Raw genomic sequence first — 18674 nt, forward strand, 5'->3', positions numbered from 1 at the left:
GTTTGTAACTTATATTATTGTGACCACAAATATTAATTTTGTAATTGGATGGCCACATAACTTTTTTTTCGATAGTACGAATGACCATAAAGACCTGTTTAGAGGCTACTTTCGGTAACTTGGTTGACATGGAGGGACTATTTCCGATGACTTGGCTAACGTGGAACCCCTCCACGTCATCCAAGTGGCTGGAAATAGCCTCCAAACAAGCCTTTATAGCCACGAGTGCTATTGGAGAAAAGTTATGTGGGCATCCAGTTACAAAAAAAATATTTGTCGCCACAGTAATATAAGTTACAAACATTTGTGGGCAACAGTGAAATGAACCCCACACATGACTAATTGATCCCACAATGACCATGCTTGCAAGTTAACACATTTGATAATTGGTTCGTCACTCTTCTTCCCGTTTTCTCTTCCTTAGCCATTAGGAGGATAGAAGGTTTCCACGGTATTTATTAGGTTAGTTGGGGTTATTTGAGTAATTATCACCCAAGCTTACTCACCAATGTCTTTTTTTTTAATATACAAGGGCATTGTTGTCTGTTGCCAAATGCTTATTCACTCTAGTTCTTGTTTCAAATGCATGAGGGTAAATTTTTCATTCATGGAGTTCCTTGGTATTTTGGTGATTATATTGAAGTTGTAGGGGCAAAAGGGTCATTTTCCTTTAGAATCTTATCCATTCCTTTAAATGCAATGCTCCTTAGAGACCAAGCATATGAAAAGCCTCTTTTCTTCATTCCAAAGGTTGACCCTCTCTTCTTGCCAAATTTTGTTTAAATTGAATTTTAGAAGGTAATTATCCATTCCTTTCATTTATTTGAATAAGGTATGCATCTTTTATGTTGTGCTTGTGTTTTTAGCTCTTGAAATGGTTATTTAACTCTCATGCTCTTCCTTGGAAACTTGTTCTCAGAATCTTTGTAATTTTTTTGGCCATTTGAAGGTTGTTTGAGTTGTGGATCCCTTGTATTACACCCTTGTATCCATGGAATTAGTATTCCTTTGAATTCCATGAGTTTTGATAGCATTTATGTAGAGTTTTGGTGGGGAAAAGAAGGGTGTTTAAGAGCTCAAAATGATGCCATAGATTTGTTGATTCATGTATCTTTTAGTTGCCAATTGTATAGTTGTGAGAACTTGGTGTCTTTCCCTTGAATTATTATTGAGTTTGGTATCGGGTACTGTAGTAAGCCCAATTTTACTGTAGCACTGATAAGTTTTGGTTGTTTCTTTGATATCTTTGGATTAGAGTGAAGCTCAAACCCTTAGGACTTAATGGGTAACCTTTAGACCTAGATTTGAGCCAACTCTAGGATTGATTTAAGGTTGTTTGGTAGAAGGAACCTAGGGTTTCTTTGCTTGGATTTTTGAACTAATCTTTGATACTGTTTGTTATGATTAACAAGGAGGTGAAGCGTTAGCTCGAGACAAAGAGTTAGCCAAGGATTAGTTTGCGAGAAAGAGAAATCGTCAATTTAGTGAATGGGACTATTAAGCATGACTCTATTAGAAGATTACCCATATTTATATGTTTATATATTTTGTCTTGCTTAATGAGTTTTTGTGGATTGTTATGATTGTTTTTGAGAATTTTTTAACCCTTGAATGAGTTTATTGCTTGGTGTTTCTTTATGCAAATTTGTGTTCAAATGAAAAAATTTCCGGGTTGTCCCTTAAGTTGCTTATTGTATAGTGATTCATGTTAAACCATTTTGAGTTGCGTGTGCATCATTCCCTTGTAGAATGGATGGTGATTCTTGACTTATTTGAGTATTATGTTGGCTATTGTACTCGGTGTCGAGTTGTGATTATTGTTGAGTTTGTAAGGTGATACCCTACTGCAGTAAGTGGCCTCCACGGCCAGCCTTTTAAGATGGCATGGTAAATCGGCTGATTACTACGAGGGCCAGTTAAGGTGGGAGTGTAGAATCCTGACTGGATATTCATCGGGTAGTCGTTGTCACCATACGGTGAACCGATGGGTCAATGTCAAAGGCATGAATACTTTGATGGCTCTGAACCTAATCGCGGCCGCGGTGAAGGTTTAGGGAGTTTTCTAGACCACTTTATGCTGGGTGAGTGTTGGGTGTTATTTTATTTTGGGTTTGAGATCTATTCCCATTGCTTCTTTTGTAGTGTCATCTTGAATTTGTGGTGAGAGGGTGAAGCCCAACTGTCACTTTTAGGAGGGCAGTCTCCTATAAATTCGATTTGGCACTAATATTATGTTTACTTATTGTGAAACTCATGTTATTTACTTTGTTATACTTATAAAGGGAACTATTTTGATTTACATATTTATGGTAGAAAACTTGCTTCATGTTTAGCCTGTTTTCATATTTTGGAACTCTATATTTAGTATTTTTACACCTTGATATTTTAAAACACTAATGGAGGTAGAATGCCTTCTTATTCTATCTTTCTTGCTATTTTTGTGTTAAAGTTTACTATTATATGTATTCATGCTCTAAACCAACTATTTTAATAGTAAAGTATCATTTTGGAGTTTTATGTTATTATTGTGCAATATTACTATTAGAGTTGTGCTAACCTCCCCTCACTAAGTAACGTTAGTTGCTCACCCCTTTTTCATCTTCCCAGCCTTTTGCAAGTAGTAGGTGCGGCTTTGTGGAATGTGCTGAGCATTTACTACTATCCTATCTTCTGTATACCTTTTCAGTTCATATATGTTTATTTTTGGTCATGGACATGTTGTTTGAATTATAGATCCACTAGTGTATAGCAAACCTTGTTGCATGGTTTTGTATCTAAACAACTCTTAAACTATTGGTTTATCAGCTGTGTGCTGCTATTATTGTTGCTTTCTTGTGCATTTGTGAACCTCTCTATTTCTTTTTATCGTTGTTGTTGTTGTTGTTGTTGTTGTTGTTGTTACTTCTTCTGTGTATCAATATACTTCTATATCTTATACCAGTGTAAATATTGTTATTTCCATGTTGTTGGTTAGCCTTGTGGCGCCCCGAGGGTCGAGTGGCGGAGTGTTCCACCTCGAGATCGTCACAGCGGTTGTGACATCCCGTGGGCCTGTGGGTTGGGGCATGACAACGCAAGTGCACCTGCCGCCTAAGTGATATAGTATGGTAGAAAGCAGAGTTATTGATAATTTCTATGTCATACATATCATAATGATTATTGACACATACCTTGCGTGTGACCCGTAAGTGCACGGGTTTGTCGAAGTAATAAATCCCAGGTGAGTGAGGTATCTTATCCACAAGGAATAAGGAATAGAAACACCAAGATTGCTACTTAACCAAGTGAAGATGAAACAATGATTTTGTTGATAAGATGTAATGTAGACAAAATAAAAGAAATAAGAAAGAGAGGCACAAATAAGTGAAAGGAAAGGCAATTGATAAGAAGTGGGGTACTCGGATATTGTTCCGCCTAGGATTATCGCTTCAAGTGTAAAACCATCTATTATACATCCTAAATAATGCTCAATGAGTCGTGGACATCCTAAGATACACGGTCCCAAACCTAAGGTCAACCGTGACTAAATCTACACTATGCCTCGGTGGAGAAATCAATCAGTTTTGACACCTCGCATTGTGCAAAGTCGCAAGAAGCTCTAGGGATTCCAAGTGATAAACCCTATTCCTATATGTAGACCTAACCCTTTGGTCCAGGCGAAAGACCCCTAGTCATAATTAAGCCCTAGATACTAAAGTTCACTTCAACGCTTCACTCTATCGCTCGCGCAACTAAGCCCCAATGGAGTTCATACTTTAGCACTTCACTCTATTGTAACCGCAAAGAACTCTAGAAAATGGAGGTAGGATAAATCACATCGGAAGGGAGAGGGGACGCTCCGCTACCTCTTGATTCACCCTTTCGACCCTCTCCAATCTAGCTTTGTCTTACCCTCGTGGTGTGTCACTCACTCACAAATATTACCAATATGAACTCTCAACCCTAGTGTCACTCTAAGGGAGAAATCATTCAACAAGCATTCAAGATTGGAACTCAATTAAAACATCAATTAAGGAAAGCATAATAAAAGGTTAATGAAACAAATACATCCTAGGGTTCACAAATCCAAGTACCCACTAGGGGTTTAGCTCTCCATGGAGCAAGATACAATCAATGATAGAATCGAAAGTAAAAATAAGCAATCCATAGTAAAACCACCACGGTATTCGTATCGATGGTCTTGTAGAGTAGCCTCATCTTCTCCAAAGGTCCCCTTGTTCAGCCTAAGGCACACCTCGTTAGATCGATGTTTACGAAAGCTCCCCCAATAACTATCTTCCAAGAGAAACTCGGTGTCGAAGTCGTAGAACCACTCCAAAAACCTTGCCAATACCTCTTTAAACCCTAACCGCAAGCCTCTCAAGAGTTGGAGAAAAGATGGGAAAAAAGATTCTGAAATCGGGCTGAATCGATTCTTTAAATAGGTTAGAATCGGACATCCACACAACCCTATAGATGTTCCACACGCCCCTGTGGAAATTCCACACAGGCGTGTGGATTTTCTGGAATCTTGATTTTGTACGGGCTATGAACAACAATTGCTACAGTGTTTTACTACAGTGTCTGCTGCAGTACCCCCGCCAAAATGCTCCTGATTCCATGTTTTTCATCGAGGTAACATAAACGGGCACACGTTTATGCCGTAGATCACGCCGCTTCTTCAATAAAAAAACTCATTGGTGAAATTTTCCTATCATTGCACGAGTTGGAATACGTAAATGTGACTGCCTTTGTGGCCATCCAAACCATATGATTGCTTGAATACATAGAGGTTGGCACACATTAACATATCTTTGAATCCAACTTGTGTCTTTGCATTTGTTCCTTCCAAGATTTCATCAAATAGTGCATTCATGATCTACATTAGCTTCTTTCTTACATGTATTAGCGCTAAAATCTAATAAAAGTGATGCTTAACGCAAGGAAAGAATACTTCGCATTACTAATACACAAGCACTTATCAATTATCTTTTACCCTTAACTTGTTCTCAAGAGTGTTTTCATGGATAATTTGATACTTAATTTGTTTGATTTATACTTTTAAGGTAAAAGAAGCACAATTTAAGACAATGTATGAAATCGTGAGCAAAACACAGCCGAAAACAACATTAAGAGAAATACACTCGTAAGATACATACCAAGGTAATTTTCTTGTCTATGTTTTGAAGTATCAACAAAAATGTCCATCCAAAGAAATACACGGGCTATGCATATGGCCATGTACAGAACAATGCACTCACCAAACTTAAGTCCTCCCAAGAAAAATTATGGCCATATATATAATGTACACATCCAAGAATCTAAAGAATATGGTCTAGCGGAGAACATGGGCTAAAGCAAGATACACACTAGTACATCTCAAGAAATGAGAAGCAAAACCATCCAAAGATATACATGACTAGAAGAAAAGATATATGGTCATGCACACCCGCCGTGTACCCTAAGAGTCATGGTTTCGAGTTCATCCAGAGATCTACATGGGAAAAGTACATGCCTGTGTACTTGCCCATGTACTTACCCAATTCTAGGGGATATAAAAAGAAAGCCGAAAAAAAGTATTATGATAGCCAGTTTTTGGGAAAGTGACTTTTGGACGACGGCTAAAAATTGAAGGCAAGTTGAAGGAAGAAGAGGAAGTTTGAAGGAGTCGCTAGAGTGACTATCCAAGGTGATGATATCGGCACACATTGATTCCTACTTTACAGACATTGAGACGGGGTTATTGTTCCATTATTAGTGTTGTAGGGCTTTATTTACTATTGCTTTGTGATGAACATTAACCCCATGGAGGTGTGACTTCCTTGGGTGTTCGGATTTGATGTAGCTCGAGATGATTTCATTTTGATATTGCTTTTAATATAGATTTTTGTTTGGATTGTTGGGTTCATCTATATCTTTATATTATTGATGTAGCATAACGAGAATGGTTATTTCATTTTGAGTGCATGATTGATATTCATCATGTGAGATCACCCTTAGATGAAGAGAATAAAGAGTATGCGCTAGAGATAAACCACTTGTAGTTCTTCCGATTAGAGTCATGTAGCGAAAGTTCCAATTTCTATTAGGGGTTTCCTAGATATTTTTGCAATCATGTGAAAGTAAGATTAGAAGAAATTCGATTATACCATCACTTAGGATTAGATATTGAGGCAACTCGAGAGAGTATTTGATATATTTTTGAAACCCCTCGGTTCAACAATACTAGGGTTTAATCTATATGAATTGGAATTACTTCAATTCTAAGTTCCTAAGTGAAATCTTATGTTGACACGTTCTTCTTCTATTGATCAGTCACTTCTTAGACTCTTGACTTTAGTCCATTTCATTCTTGGATTTTAGTTAATCTGACACCCATTGATACTTTGGTTGTTAGCTAGATAATGAGGTTTGAGCTAGTACTAGTATTTTTTAGTCCCTATGGGTTCAAAAACTCTACTCACATTATTACTTGATGACCCATATACTTGAGGAGTAGTGTGCGTCAGCACGACACACATCAAGTTTTTTGGCACCGTTACCAGGTACTAAATTTATTAGGAACACTCTTATTTGTTAGACTAACTTTTTCTTATGTTTATTTCCTATTATTTTAGAAATTTTCTTTATCTTTGTACTTCATTTTTCTGTTTTACGATTTATTATTAATCTTGTTTCACCTAATTTACTTTTATAAGATTGTCCATGACCCAACCTAGCACATCAAAACCCATCAAACCAGATTTGAAACTTGAAAGATCCTTGCATAAGAGAGTGAGACACTTGGTGCAAGAATTTGATAGCACAGAATCTGTAGCTATGGCCCGACAAGAGGGGTAACCTAGAACATTGGCTGATTATGCTAGAACTACTTTGGTAAGCACCTAATCAAGTATAGTGAAACCTCCGGTGACAGCAAACACATTTGAGCTCAAGCTAGCTTTTGGTTCAATGATAAATGCTTATGTGATACGAATGCGAAGCGTTCATTCCTTATGTTGAGCATTACTTTTCTCGAGTCTTTACACTAATATGTGTGTTTTTATGTTACTTTTATGCAGGTAGGGTTGTGAGCCCGAGTATGAAGGAAATAGGCCAATGTGGATCACAATGCACCGATTTTGGAGGAAATCTTGCTAAGGTTCAAACGCGAAGACATAGGTCGATGTAAGATGCTAGAGTGTGTGCCAACCTCCTCGTATTCGAGTTGGTACATCCATTTGGAGGGGCACAAAGACAGTCACACTCGAGCATTCCGACTTATGCACATAGAAAAAGAGTTTCACCAACGTGTACACCATTGAAGAAGCAAGTGATCCACAATGTGAACGTGTGCCCGTTTGCGTTACCCCGACGAAAGTATGGAATTAGGAAGCTATTCAGGCTGAATACTGTAGCAGAGCACTGTAGCAGCGTTGTAGCACGTACTGTAGCAGTACTGTTCATAGCCGGCCGAGAAACCAGAGAAATAGAGAATCCACATGGGCGTGTGGAAATTATCCACGCCCGTGTGGAAATTCCGCAAGGGAAGGAGCATCCACGCCCGTGTAGTCGTCCGATTCCAGCCCTATTTAAAGCTGATTCAGCCCCGATTTTGGTATTCTTTTCTCCATATTTTCCCCAACATGCGAGAGGGCTTCGGCTAGGGTTTCGAGGGGTATTGGCTAGGTTTTTGGAGAGGTTCTACGGCTCTGACATCGCGCGTCATTTGGAAGAAGGTTATTGGGAGAGCTTTCGTCGGCACCGATCCGGCGAGGTGTATCCTAGGCCGGACAAAGGATCCCTTGCGACGAGTAGAGGACTCTCCACAAGACCATCGACACGACCATCGAGGGGGTTTCTTTATGGATTCATTACTTTTACATTCTATTTCTTTGATTGTACTTAGCTCCATAGAGAGCTAAACCCCTAGTGGGTACTCGGGTATTGTGAACCCTAGGATGTATTTATTTCTTTGAACCTCTTTATTATGCTTTCAATAAATTGATGTTTTTTTGTGAGTTCCAACCTTGAATGCTTGATTGTATGAACATCTCCCCTAGAGTGACACTAGGGTTGAGAGTTCTTGTTGGTAACCTTGTGAGTGAGTGACACACCACGAGCGTTAGATAAATCTAGGTTGGAGAGGGTTGAGAGGGTGAGTCGAGAGGTACAAGAGCGTCCCCTTTCCCCTCCGGCGTGATAGATTCTACCTCCGTTCCTCGAGTTCTTTGCGGTTATAATAGATTGAATGGTCTAAGGGATGAACTTCCGCTGGGGCTTAGTTATGCGTGCAACGGAGTGAAGCGTTGAGGTGATCTTAGTATCTAGGGCTCAATTGTGGTTAGGGACCTTCCACCTGGACCAAAGTGTTAGGTCTATAATAAGGAAGAGATTTATCACTTGGAATCCCTAAAGATCATTGCAACTCTATGCGAGTGCGAGGTGTTGAGATTGTTCAATTTCTCCTCCGGGACATGTATAGAGTTAGGCATAGTTGACCTTAGATTTGGGACTATGTAATTAAGGATTTCCATGACTCACCATTGCATTGATTAGGAAGCATAATAGAGGGTTCTTGCACTTGAAACAATTATCCTAGGTGGAGCATTATCCGGGTACCGCATCTTTATCGATTGCCTTACCCCCTTCTTTACTTTTGCTCTCTTACTTGTTACTTTTACTGTTGAGAATTGAATCATTGCCACACTCATTATCATTGATCTTTTACATAGCTAAGAATCGAATTATATATTTTTATTCGCTACTCCCTGTGGATTCGATACCCGCTCACCCGGGATTATTACTTTGATAAACTCGTGCACTTGCGGGATATACGCAAGGGGACTTTGTAATTTCAACAATCATGTTCTTTTCATGGATTGCTAGACGAGGATCCTAATGCTCAACTAAGAACCTTCCTTGAAGTGTGTGACATGTTAAAGCTTAGTGGAGTCTCCAATGATGTCATTTGATTGAGAGTCTTTCCCTTTTCATTGAAGTCAAGAGCCAAGGTATGGTTGTAAACTTTTCATGAAGCCTCGGTGACAACTTGGGATGAACTTACCAAGATGTTCTTGACTGGATATTTTTCACCGGGCCTGACCCCCAAGCTTTACCATGATATTACCTCATTCACTCAACAAGATGGCGAGATACTTTATAAGGCATGGGAGCATTACATGGATTTGTTGAGGTGTTGCTCACAACATAGTTTGCTGGGATGGATGGAAGTGAAAACATTCTACCAAGATCTAACTCACAGTGTCTAGCAAATGATTGATGCATCATCATATATATATATATATATCAAACCTGTAGAATGTTTGTGTTTCTTATAGAGTTTAGTCCGATATCGGGTAGAGAGTGGGAATGACTTGCATTTATATACTCTTTGTATCTTGCTTCATTGATTTTGGGTCTAAACACTATTATGCCAAACAACCACATATATTCCTTTAATTTTCCTTTTTATTTATTTATTTATGTATTTATTTTTCTTTTACTTCTCAAGCTGTAGGTTGCCGACTGGTTGGGTTAGTGTACCCTAACATATGGACAGGAGCCATTTATATATACTACAAGAAATTTGTGTATTCTCTATGTTATTTTTAGCTAAATAGTAAATTTCGTAGCTAAATATGTTCCATTATCTATGATTTATAGCTTTTATAGGGTAAAATAAACCTTATGAGGAGCCAAATATTTTCCATCCGTGGGAAGATCATGGTATGGGAATTATTTTTATTTGCTACAATTAGTTTTGGTAAGTAAAGCAAAACATTTTTGTCTACGAGAGATATCGTAGTAAAAAGATACTCTAATTTTGGCCACAAATTTTAAAACATGGGTAATAGTTTTGTTTTCATCTACGCATGAAATCATAGGTACAAGTATGTTCTATTATCTATGATTTCTAGCTTTTGTAGGGAAAAATAAACGTTATGAGGTGCCAAATATTTTCCATCCACGGGAAGAACATGGTCTACGAATGATTTTTCGTAGCAACAATTAATTTTTGTAGGTAAAGCAAAACATTTTGTTCTACGAATGATATCGTAGAGAAAACGATGTTCTAATTTTGGTCAAGAATTTTAAAACATAGGCAATAGTTTTGTTTTCATCTATGCATGAAATTGTGGGGACTAGTATGTCCTAGTATCTGCGGTTTCTCGATTTCGCAGGGCAAAATAAACGTAATAAGGCGCCAAATATTTTCCATCCATGGGAAGATCATGGCCTACGAATGATTTTTAGTAGCTACAATTAGTTGTTGTAACTAAAGAAAAACATTTTTGTCTATGAAACATATCGTAGAGCAAAGAAATTATAATTTTGACCACAAATTTTAAAACAAAGGTAATTATTTTGTTTTCAACTATGTTCCATTATCTATGATTTCTAGATTTTGTAGGGCAAAATAAACGTTATGCAGGGACAAATATTTCCCATCCCCAGGAAGATCATGGCCTACGAATGATTTTCAGTAACTATAATTAGCTATAATAATAAGGTTTAATAAAGTATAAATGTAGTAATATCATGAGTTAACATCATAATGAAAAGATGATTGATATATGGTGAACAATCTCATAGCCTATTAACATTTGTCCTTGCGTAGGGTGGTCTTGTCCTGATGAGAAAACTTTGTTCAAATCTCATATCACATGCAGGATGCCAGTACATGTATATTGAGATACGCCCCTAGCAAATAGGTTGTCCGTATTGTGTAAAAAAAAAAATTTGATTCATTAATGCATTTAAAATGGAGAGTTTGTTTATTTGTTAATATACTTTTATCTTTTCAAAATTTTGTTTTCGTTTTTCTTTTATTTCTAACAACCTAATTTATTGTAAATTTGCACATTTTTTTTTGTAGTTCAAACAATCAGCCTATATTGAATTAAATATAATTATACCTAACAATAATTTAATATTATAATTAAAAAAAATGGTTTAATATAATATAAATTTATAAAGATACTAAAATATTTAAATAAAGTTGCATGCACATGATTCGATTCTAAAGAATTCATATTTTTATCACATCATTTTTTTAGATAAATTAAATAAACGAAATAGTAAAAGTATATGCCCAAATTATTAATCTGTGTGCAAGTGTTGCAATATATTACTCAATATAATATAAAGTTAAAATTTATTTTTATAAATAAAAAATTAAAATAAATACATTTCCTTTTTTAAATTTTGGCCCTCTTTCAATCTATCTTCTCATTTTGCTTGTTTTGCTCGTTTTGCCTCCAAAATCTAGGATTTTCAATCTCTCATGCCATTGTGCTCCTTTTGCTCTCCAAAATCTTGGGTTTCCAATCTTTGTTTTCAATCCTTGCTCTCCAAAATCAAGGGATTTTATTATTACATCTCTTACTAATGAGTGGCTTCATTTATTAATATCTTTTTTTTTACCCCACACTCAAATCCGATCTCATCTCTTTTAGGGCTTCTTTAGGTGTCGGAGTTGGCTGGGCATGTGTTCCTGGTGGTGAGGAATGATAAGCAGTTGGGGAAGCTCTTGGCTATAGTGATGGTGGTTGGCTTCACTATGTTGTTGCCGAAGAAGTCGACTGTGGTTGGCTTCCCTAGTGCCCGTCTCTATAGATGGAGCTGTGCATAGTTTTAACCTCTTTGCTATAGTTTGTGCCTGCCTTCTGCTTCTTCTAGTTTTTTTTTGGTATTATGTTTCTTTCTTCCTTTCTTTGTTGTTATATATTTTATTGCATTAGAACTTTTCTGTGTTGTGAACTATTCATGATGTTGTTGGTTTCTTAACCTTTGCAGCATTTATGAATGATAACAATTAAAGTGTTAAGGGATTGTTAGTGTTCTCTTAGGGCTTTATATGGATACACATGGTTGTTCGTGATGGCTATAATTTCTAGTAAATGAGTGTAATTAATTTGATTCTAATTTTTATTTTTCAAGTTATGTAAATCTAGATTTTTTTATACTTTGTTGAAGCTGTGCGTCTCTAAGAATTTTTCATTATTAATTAGCTGATAATCCATGCAATAATTAAATTTCAACATGTCTACACACTAGTTAATAAGTTTCTAAATGTATGTACACAATTGTTGTATATTTGCATGCATTTTAGGATGAATTGATGCCCGTTTTGTGTTTAAATTCATTTTATTTGTAATACAGGCCTTAAAGAAGCCAAGGTGAGCTCAAGAACGCATATGGGAAGAAATCGGAATAAAAAACAACGGTTTAGGGCCTCAATCACTGTAGATGATACTGTAGTGGAATCAATGTTCACAACTACAAGGACTTGGTTGAAAACCTTACGGGCTACCATGCCCCCGCATGGTTGTCTGTGAGGCTTACTAGAGAATTTTACACTTACTACTGTAGATGGATTACTATAGAAGATAATGTAGCAGGCACTGTAGTACTTAAATGATTTATTTTTGTAGAAAAGGCTGGGAGCCTCATGGGCATCCTTGTGCCCGCATGAAGCCCATAAGGCTCATGCGGATATGTTTTATAAGGGGCGTTAGGGCAAAAATGAAGGGGACTTTTGGAGAGGTTTAAAGGCTCTAAGGCTTAGGAGACAAATCCGGGCAAGAGAGGGTTGATTTAGGGCATGCGAGGAGTGGAAAATCAAAGGGAGAAGCATCATTTGGCAAGTTCTTCATTGATCTCACCTTTGGAGAATTTGAAGACAATGACAGAAGTCACCCCTATTGCGGCATTGGTGGAAGCTTTTGATGCGATCTGGCTCTCCATTTCATCTCCATTGTTTGAGGAAGTTTTGTTATGCATACTTTAGTTGTTTACATGGCTTTGTTCTTCTTAATTGCTTGTATGGACAGCTAAACCCCAAGGTCACCAAATGTCGGTAAACCTTGGGATGAACTTGCTAGTTTGGATGTTATGATTCACTTTTAATATAGTTTGTGTGGTTTGTGGTTCATACTATGTGTTATTAATTGTATTGGATTACGTGAGAACTATGTAGTTCAATTCCTAGTTTGCACTTGGAGCATGGGAAGTGATGAGTGCATTTGATATAAACATTTTTATATACCCTATTGAATGAGTTGCTTGTCTTTTTGCATTCATTTATTACAAATCAATGCTACTTGGGGTATGTTTGTTAATTTATGTAGGTAATCAGGTCTTGGATTGAAAAGAACAAATAGAGATGAATTTTGGCTTGAAACAGAGTGGAATGTACATTTCAGGATAAGTGCAGTTCAAAAGCATGACCATGCTTACGATCGTGCAGTTTTTAGGACTTAGAGAAATTCAGTCCAATTGAGGAAGCACACCCGTGCTTGGAAGCATGGTAGAAAGCACATGCGTTCTTATGCCTGTGTACTTCATTGGAATTTGAGCAAACTGAAGAGCACAATTTCACTGCTCCTACCACCATCATGTTTTGAAAGCACAGGCTGTAAGCACGAGCATGCAAAGAAAAGGATTCTTGACTTCCACAGTAACAAAAACTCAAAGGAACTTACTGGGTTTGAAATCCCCGTTTTTGTCAACGCATATGGACAAATCAAGTGGTTTCTCTAATTATTCTTAACAATTTATTTGCTAAGAAATTATGATTTCCTTTTATGTGTTGTATTGTGACTTGGAACCCATTACGTAATTATTCTTGACAATTTATCAGGTTTTTCATATTTGATATTCATAAATTTCTTTGTAGCGTAACAAAATTGTTTCGAAAGTAACATTTGAATAGAGACTTAAGGCTTGAATTATCTACTTAAATATCTAATATGGTTGCCAATCTTTTTTTTATTTATAATTTTATTATAGGAAGTTAAGTGTTATTAATGAAGAAGTTGTTTACAATTTGGCATGGGTTATTCTCTTTTATCATACAAGTGATGGAGATCTAATTTGACATTGATACTTTTGTTTTTGATACTTGGTATTAATGATTTTGCAAATAGTTTCTGTGGAGATTTTCTTTGGTTTTTGGTTTTATTTTTTTATTTTTTATTTTTTGGAGAAGGCGTTTTATTGATATTGTTCAATTACAAATTTGTAGACAAATGGTTGAATCAAGCATTTAATTCTTCATTCGAGTAACTTTTTTTTTCCTAATCCAAGGCTTTATTGTATAGTTCATTGCATGTTAAATGATGCTCCATATGAAAGACATGATGATGAATTTCGAGACCAGGAGGCTCAATGCTCGCAATTTATTGATCAGGACTCACAACCATCGACTGATGATGATGATGATGTTAATCATTTAGATGACATCTAGTATCATGTAGTACTATATATCTTATAGTGTTTTGTATTGAATAAATGTGTGTTTTTACAGTATTTTGTGTTGAAACTACTATTTTGTTCTGAAACAATTAAATGTTAATATATTTGGTTGTTATTATATTGTGACAGCTATATTCAGGGATAAATGAGAATCAAATATTATTTTATTTTATTTTATTTATTTTTTTTAGAAATTTAGAAACGGATTACAATCCTAGTATTTAGTTTCAAAATTTTATTTATTTATTTATTTCTTAATTTAGAAACGGATTAGAAACTGATTAATCTATTTCTCAATTTCCTTTATTTTTAAAATTTTAAATCCAGAAATGGATTAGAAACCGAATTATTTTTGTTTCTAATGAAAAAGAAAATTTAAAACAAAATGTTCGGTTTCTAATCCATTTATAATATTTGAAATAGATATGAGTATGTTTCTAATCAGTTTCTAATTTTTTAAACGGATTAGAAAAGACAAAATTCGGTTTCCGTTTTTTAAATTTAGCAACGAAAATAATTCCGTTGGATATCCGTTTTGAATTTCAGATTAGGACACTTTCAAAAAATAAAGGAAATAGTTGTTTCGAACTAAAAAGTTATGTTTCTAATAAGTTTCTAAACTCAATTAGCAACGGATTAGAAATGGAAAAAGTTGTTTTGAAACTATGATTTAATTTGTTGTAGTGTTTGGGTCAAATATTGCTACGATTTTTAATATTGTAGAGAAAAGTTAAATGTTTTACTATGCAAACAGTCGTGGCTAAAGCTTAAAAAAGCACAGGACAAAATCACTATGACATTGAAAATTGTAGGCAAATATTACTATTTTCTATCAAAAAATAATGTAGCTAAATTTCAAATTCGCAACGTTTTGAATGTCGTAGTCAATGATCCTTCTTAGCTACAATTAAATATTCATAGAGAAAATATTATTCATTACCAACGATTAAATAATGGTAGGAAAAAGATCACTCATTACCTACAATATAATAATCGTTGAGAAAGAAAAGAACCATCACCTACAATTTTATTCGTAGCCAAAATGTTTTTTCCTCTGCAATTTATTTACTTTAACAATGGAATTTCTTGCATTTCTCTACGGAAGCAAATGTAGTGAAAGCATTCACTTTTGGCAATGATAAACAAATTCGTAGAGAACGACTTTTACCTACAGGGTGTTCTCTATGATTTGGTCTACAAGTTATTTTCGTTGAAAATAAATTTTCCCTACACTTAACTTATATTTTTCTACAAATTTCTTTTGTAGATATTGGTCACATTTCTTGTAGTGATACCTGTGTAGAAGGGGGCTACTTTAGTGTTAGGGTAGTACATACAACGCGGTTAAATTGAGCAGCCATTTCCTTTTCTTTTGCTTGATTTGCATGAAAATTAATGTGTGCATGTATATGCTTAGATTAATTGGTCCTAGATTAGTGTTATTCCTAGCCAATATTTCCTTCAATTTTTTTTGGAGCCACTTGAGCTATACTTCATAGTGAGTTTTGTTATTCAAATCATGCTACTTCTCTGAATGAATTCTTGACGTTCAATAATCAAATATTATATAATTCTTTGAGAATTTAGCTTTGTCATGGAAAACCACGAAACAACACACCATTTTTCTCTCTTTTATTAAAGTTCAACCTGAATTTGTTAGGTTGCAGCTTTTATTGAAAAACGTGGAATGCATACTAAGGCGAACAGAATTACTCTTATCACAATTACGCTACTCTCGTACGTCTCTAACAAACAAGTTTTTGGTAGCAAACCGAGCACATTGAAATGAATGATCATTTCATGCTGGAGAAAATTCAACTTTCTATAATTCAGATTTCCAATATTTCCACACATGACTAAGTTGTCAACATTTTCGGCAAAACCCTTGCCAATGTGATCAATTCCATAATCTGCTCATGAAGTTGGCATTTTTAACATACACGTGCAACTTGACCGGTAGTGCTATTGGTCACATGGAAGCATTTTGTTATTGGTCCAATGCATGCATTCTCTTGTATTTGAAGTCCTATATATCTTAAACGATGTTCGGTTTGGAGGATAAGTGCTATTTCTCCAATTGAAAGATATTAATATTATAAAAAGTTATTATTATTATTATTATTTTTTAAAAATAGATTTTTAATTTTAAAATATTCAATTTTTATTTAGATTAATTAATATAAAGTTGGTTAATCAAATAAAAAATTTCTTTACTATCCAAAGTATTAAAAAAATAATCATAAAAAACAGTCTTCCTACACTTCTTTCCCTCAACAAAACACCAACCTAAAGAATAAATTTTTTTTCTTTAAGATTTATTATTATTATTATTATTATTATTGTTATTATTATTTTAAAAATAGATTTTTAATTTTAAAATATTCAATTTTAATTTGTGGAAATTGCCAAAAAAACTCTCTTGCAATATTGCCAAAAACATCCCGTTAGTTTTGCAATCCCCAAAACCCATTCCTTTTAAACTCTATGTTTTTCAAACCCCCCAAAGCATGTAACGGATGTCAACGGAGTGATTTTCAAAGTTTATCGATGAAAATGCCCTTGCATGGGGAGTCATGGCTGCAGACCATTTCAGTGATATGAGAGGAAGTGGGGGGTTTCGTGAGGGTAACCCCAAGAGGCAATTCTATGGAGCCGTTTACATGTTTTTTCTTAACTCGCGTCTTCAGGTTTTCCATTTCAAAAGCTGTCTCCGAAGTTGTCTCTACCAGTATGACCTCTGTAATTCATGACTTTTTCCCTTTCCACTGGCATCTCGAAGGAGAAGTCCCGCGCAAGTAATTGGCATTTCATCAATTTGCAATCTAAGGTATTGAGTATGGTTTTATGTTAACTATTCTGTTACAAAGAAAGATTTTTCGGTTTTGTTTTGTGCTCCTGTTTTTGTTGGAAGATATTGAAGTCTGCAGGGGGATTTCTCGGCTGGGGTTTTGTTAGTCTGCAGGGCAATTTCTCGGCTAGTGTTTTGTTTTGTTTTGCATTTTCTTCTGTATACATTATCGAAATAGTTTTTTCGATTGTTATGATTTGTGTAATATTTATAATGTACATTTCCCCTTTCATTTGATATGGTTGCAGTTTTACAAATGAGGTTTACGTTTAAGAAATGAGATGTTACAGTTTAAATTTTGCTGTCTCTGTTTAAGTATTATTGTCTCTGTTTATTAAACAAGGTCTCTGTTTAACAATTGATATCTCTGTTTAAGAACTAAAGGTTACCGTTTAAAACCTTATATTTCCGTTTAAACATTTGTGAATGCTGCATGTTGAATGTGTTGTTATTGTCGCAGGCTTGTGACTATGGCGGTCAACATAGTTAATGGGCGATGCTATTTGACATCGGTAGTGGAGACCTTAGCTGAATTGAAAGATAACATGACCCCTCGACACTGGGAGATCATCCAAAGGATACCGTTTGCAGCATTCACTGAGCTGGAAGCTATATACTAAGAGAGGGCCCTTCTTGATTCTCTATAGCAAAGGTACGATGGTCGCACCAATAAATTCAGGATCGGGGAAAGCCTGCTCAGTTTCAGGCCTTAAGATGTGGCCCTCGTTCTTGGTCTGCGTTGCGATGGCGACGCGATCGTGTTCGAAGAAGAAAACCCTCTCGGCGTTCAAGGGAGGTATTTATCAATAACCTCACGAGAGCACGGAGACTCCATCAAGAGCACTCTTGTGCAACTTGTTCGACGGAGGGGAGAAGAAGATAATTTTTGTCAAACTCCCCGATGGTGTACCTCATGGGTATAGTCCTCTTCCCAAATACATCATGCTCGGTTCGAGCTGGATCGTTGATTATGTCGATGATCTACCCGCCATGGGAGGCGATACGCATGGGCGCAGGCGACGCATCAAGTGGCTTATGGAGGATATTCCACAGCGGTACGCTCGAGTGCAAGATAGATGCGCTGGGAAGAAGACCAACACAGGCTATATTAAGGGTTGCTCGGTCGCGCTTAACGTCTGGTTTTACGAGCTGACAGGAACGGGAAAGAAAGTCCGTTTCGGCAAGATGCCAAGGACGCTGTGCTACGGTGAAAGTACTTACCGGAAGCAAGCAACGGTAGAAACCAGCTTGTCATCGCTCGAAGGAAAAGATGTAATAAATCATGGACAAAGTTTAAAAGAAGCCTTAATGTTTAAACATATTATTTAGTGTTTAACTTTATTATTTACAGTTTAAAATTTATTCATAAAGGTTTAAATATTTTGTTCTCCGTTTAAATATATTCTATAATGTTTAAATATATAAAAACCTCTATTTAAATATAGTTTTTATAGTTTAAAATGAATGATTTCACTGAAATTGTTTGGTTTACATATGTTAGTTTCCTGAGCTGGATCCAGCGAATATTGAAGAAGAAATATTTATTGGGGCCAACCGACAGATGGATGCTATTGCTCCAGAACCACTTGCTCGAAGGCAGGATGAGAGG

General features: G+C 35.9%; 1 non-coding gene across 1 annotated transcript; it reads right to left on the reverse strand.

Annotated features, from left to right (window-relative positions):
* Positions 1 to 9068: 9068 nt before the first annotated feature.
* On the reverse strand, positions 9069 to 9175 carry LOC120262664. The gene has a single exon (XR_005536924.1). It is a non-coding gene; the product is annotated as a small nucleolar RNA R71 (small nucleolar RNA).
* Between the last annotated feature and the right edge of the window lie 9499 nt (positions 9176 to 18674).

The sequence above is a fragment of the Dioscorea cayenensis genome, chromosome 5 (genome assembly GCF_009730915.1).
Source record: "Dioscorea cayenensis subsp. rotundata cultivar TDr96_F1 chromosome 5, TDr96_F1_v2_PseudoChromosome.rev07_lg8_w22 25.fasta, whole genome shotgun sequence".
NCBI classification, from domain to species: domain Eukaryota; kingdom Viridiplantae; phylum Streptophyta; class Magnoliopsida; order Dioscoreales; family Dioscoreaceae; genus Dioscorea; species Dioscorea cayenensis.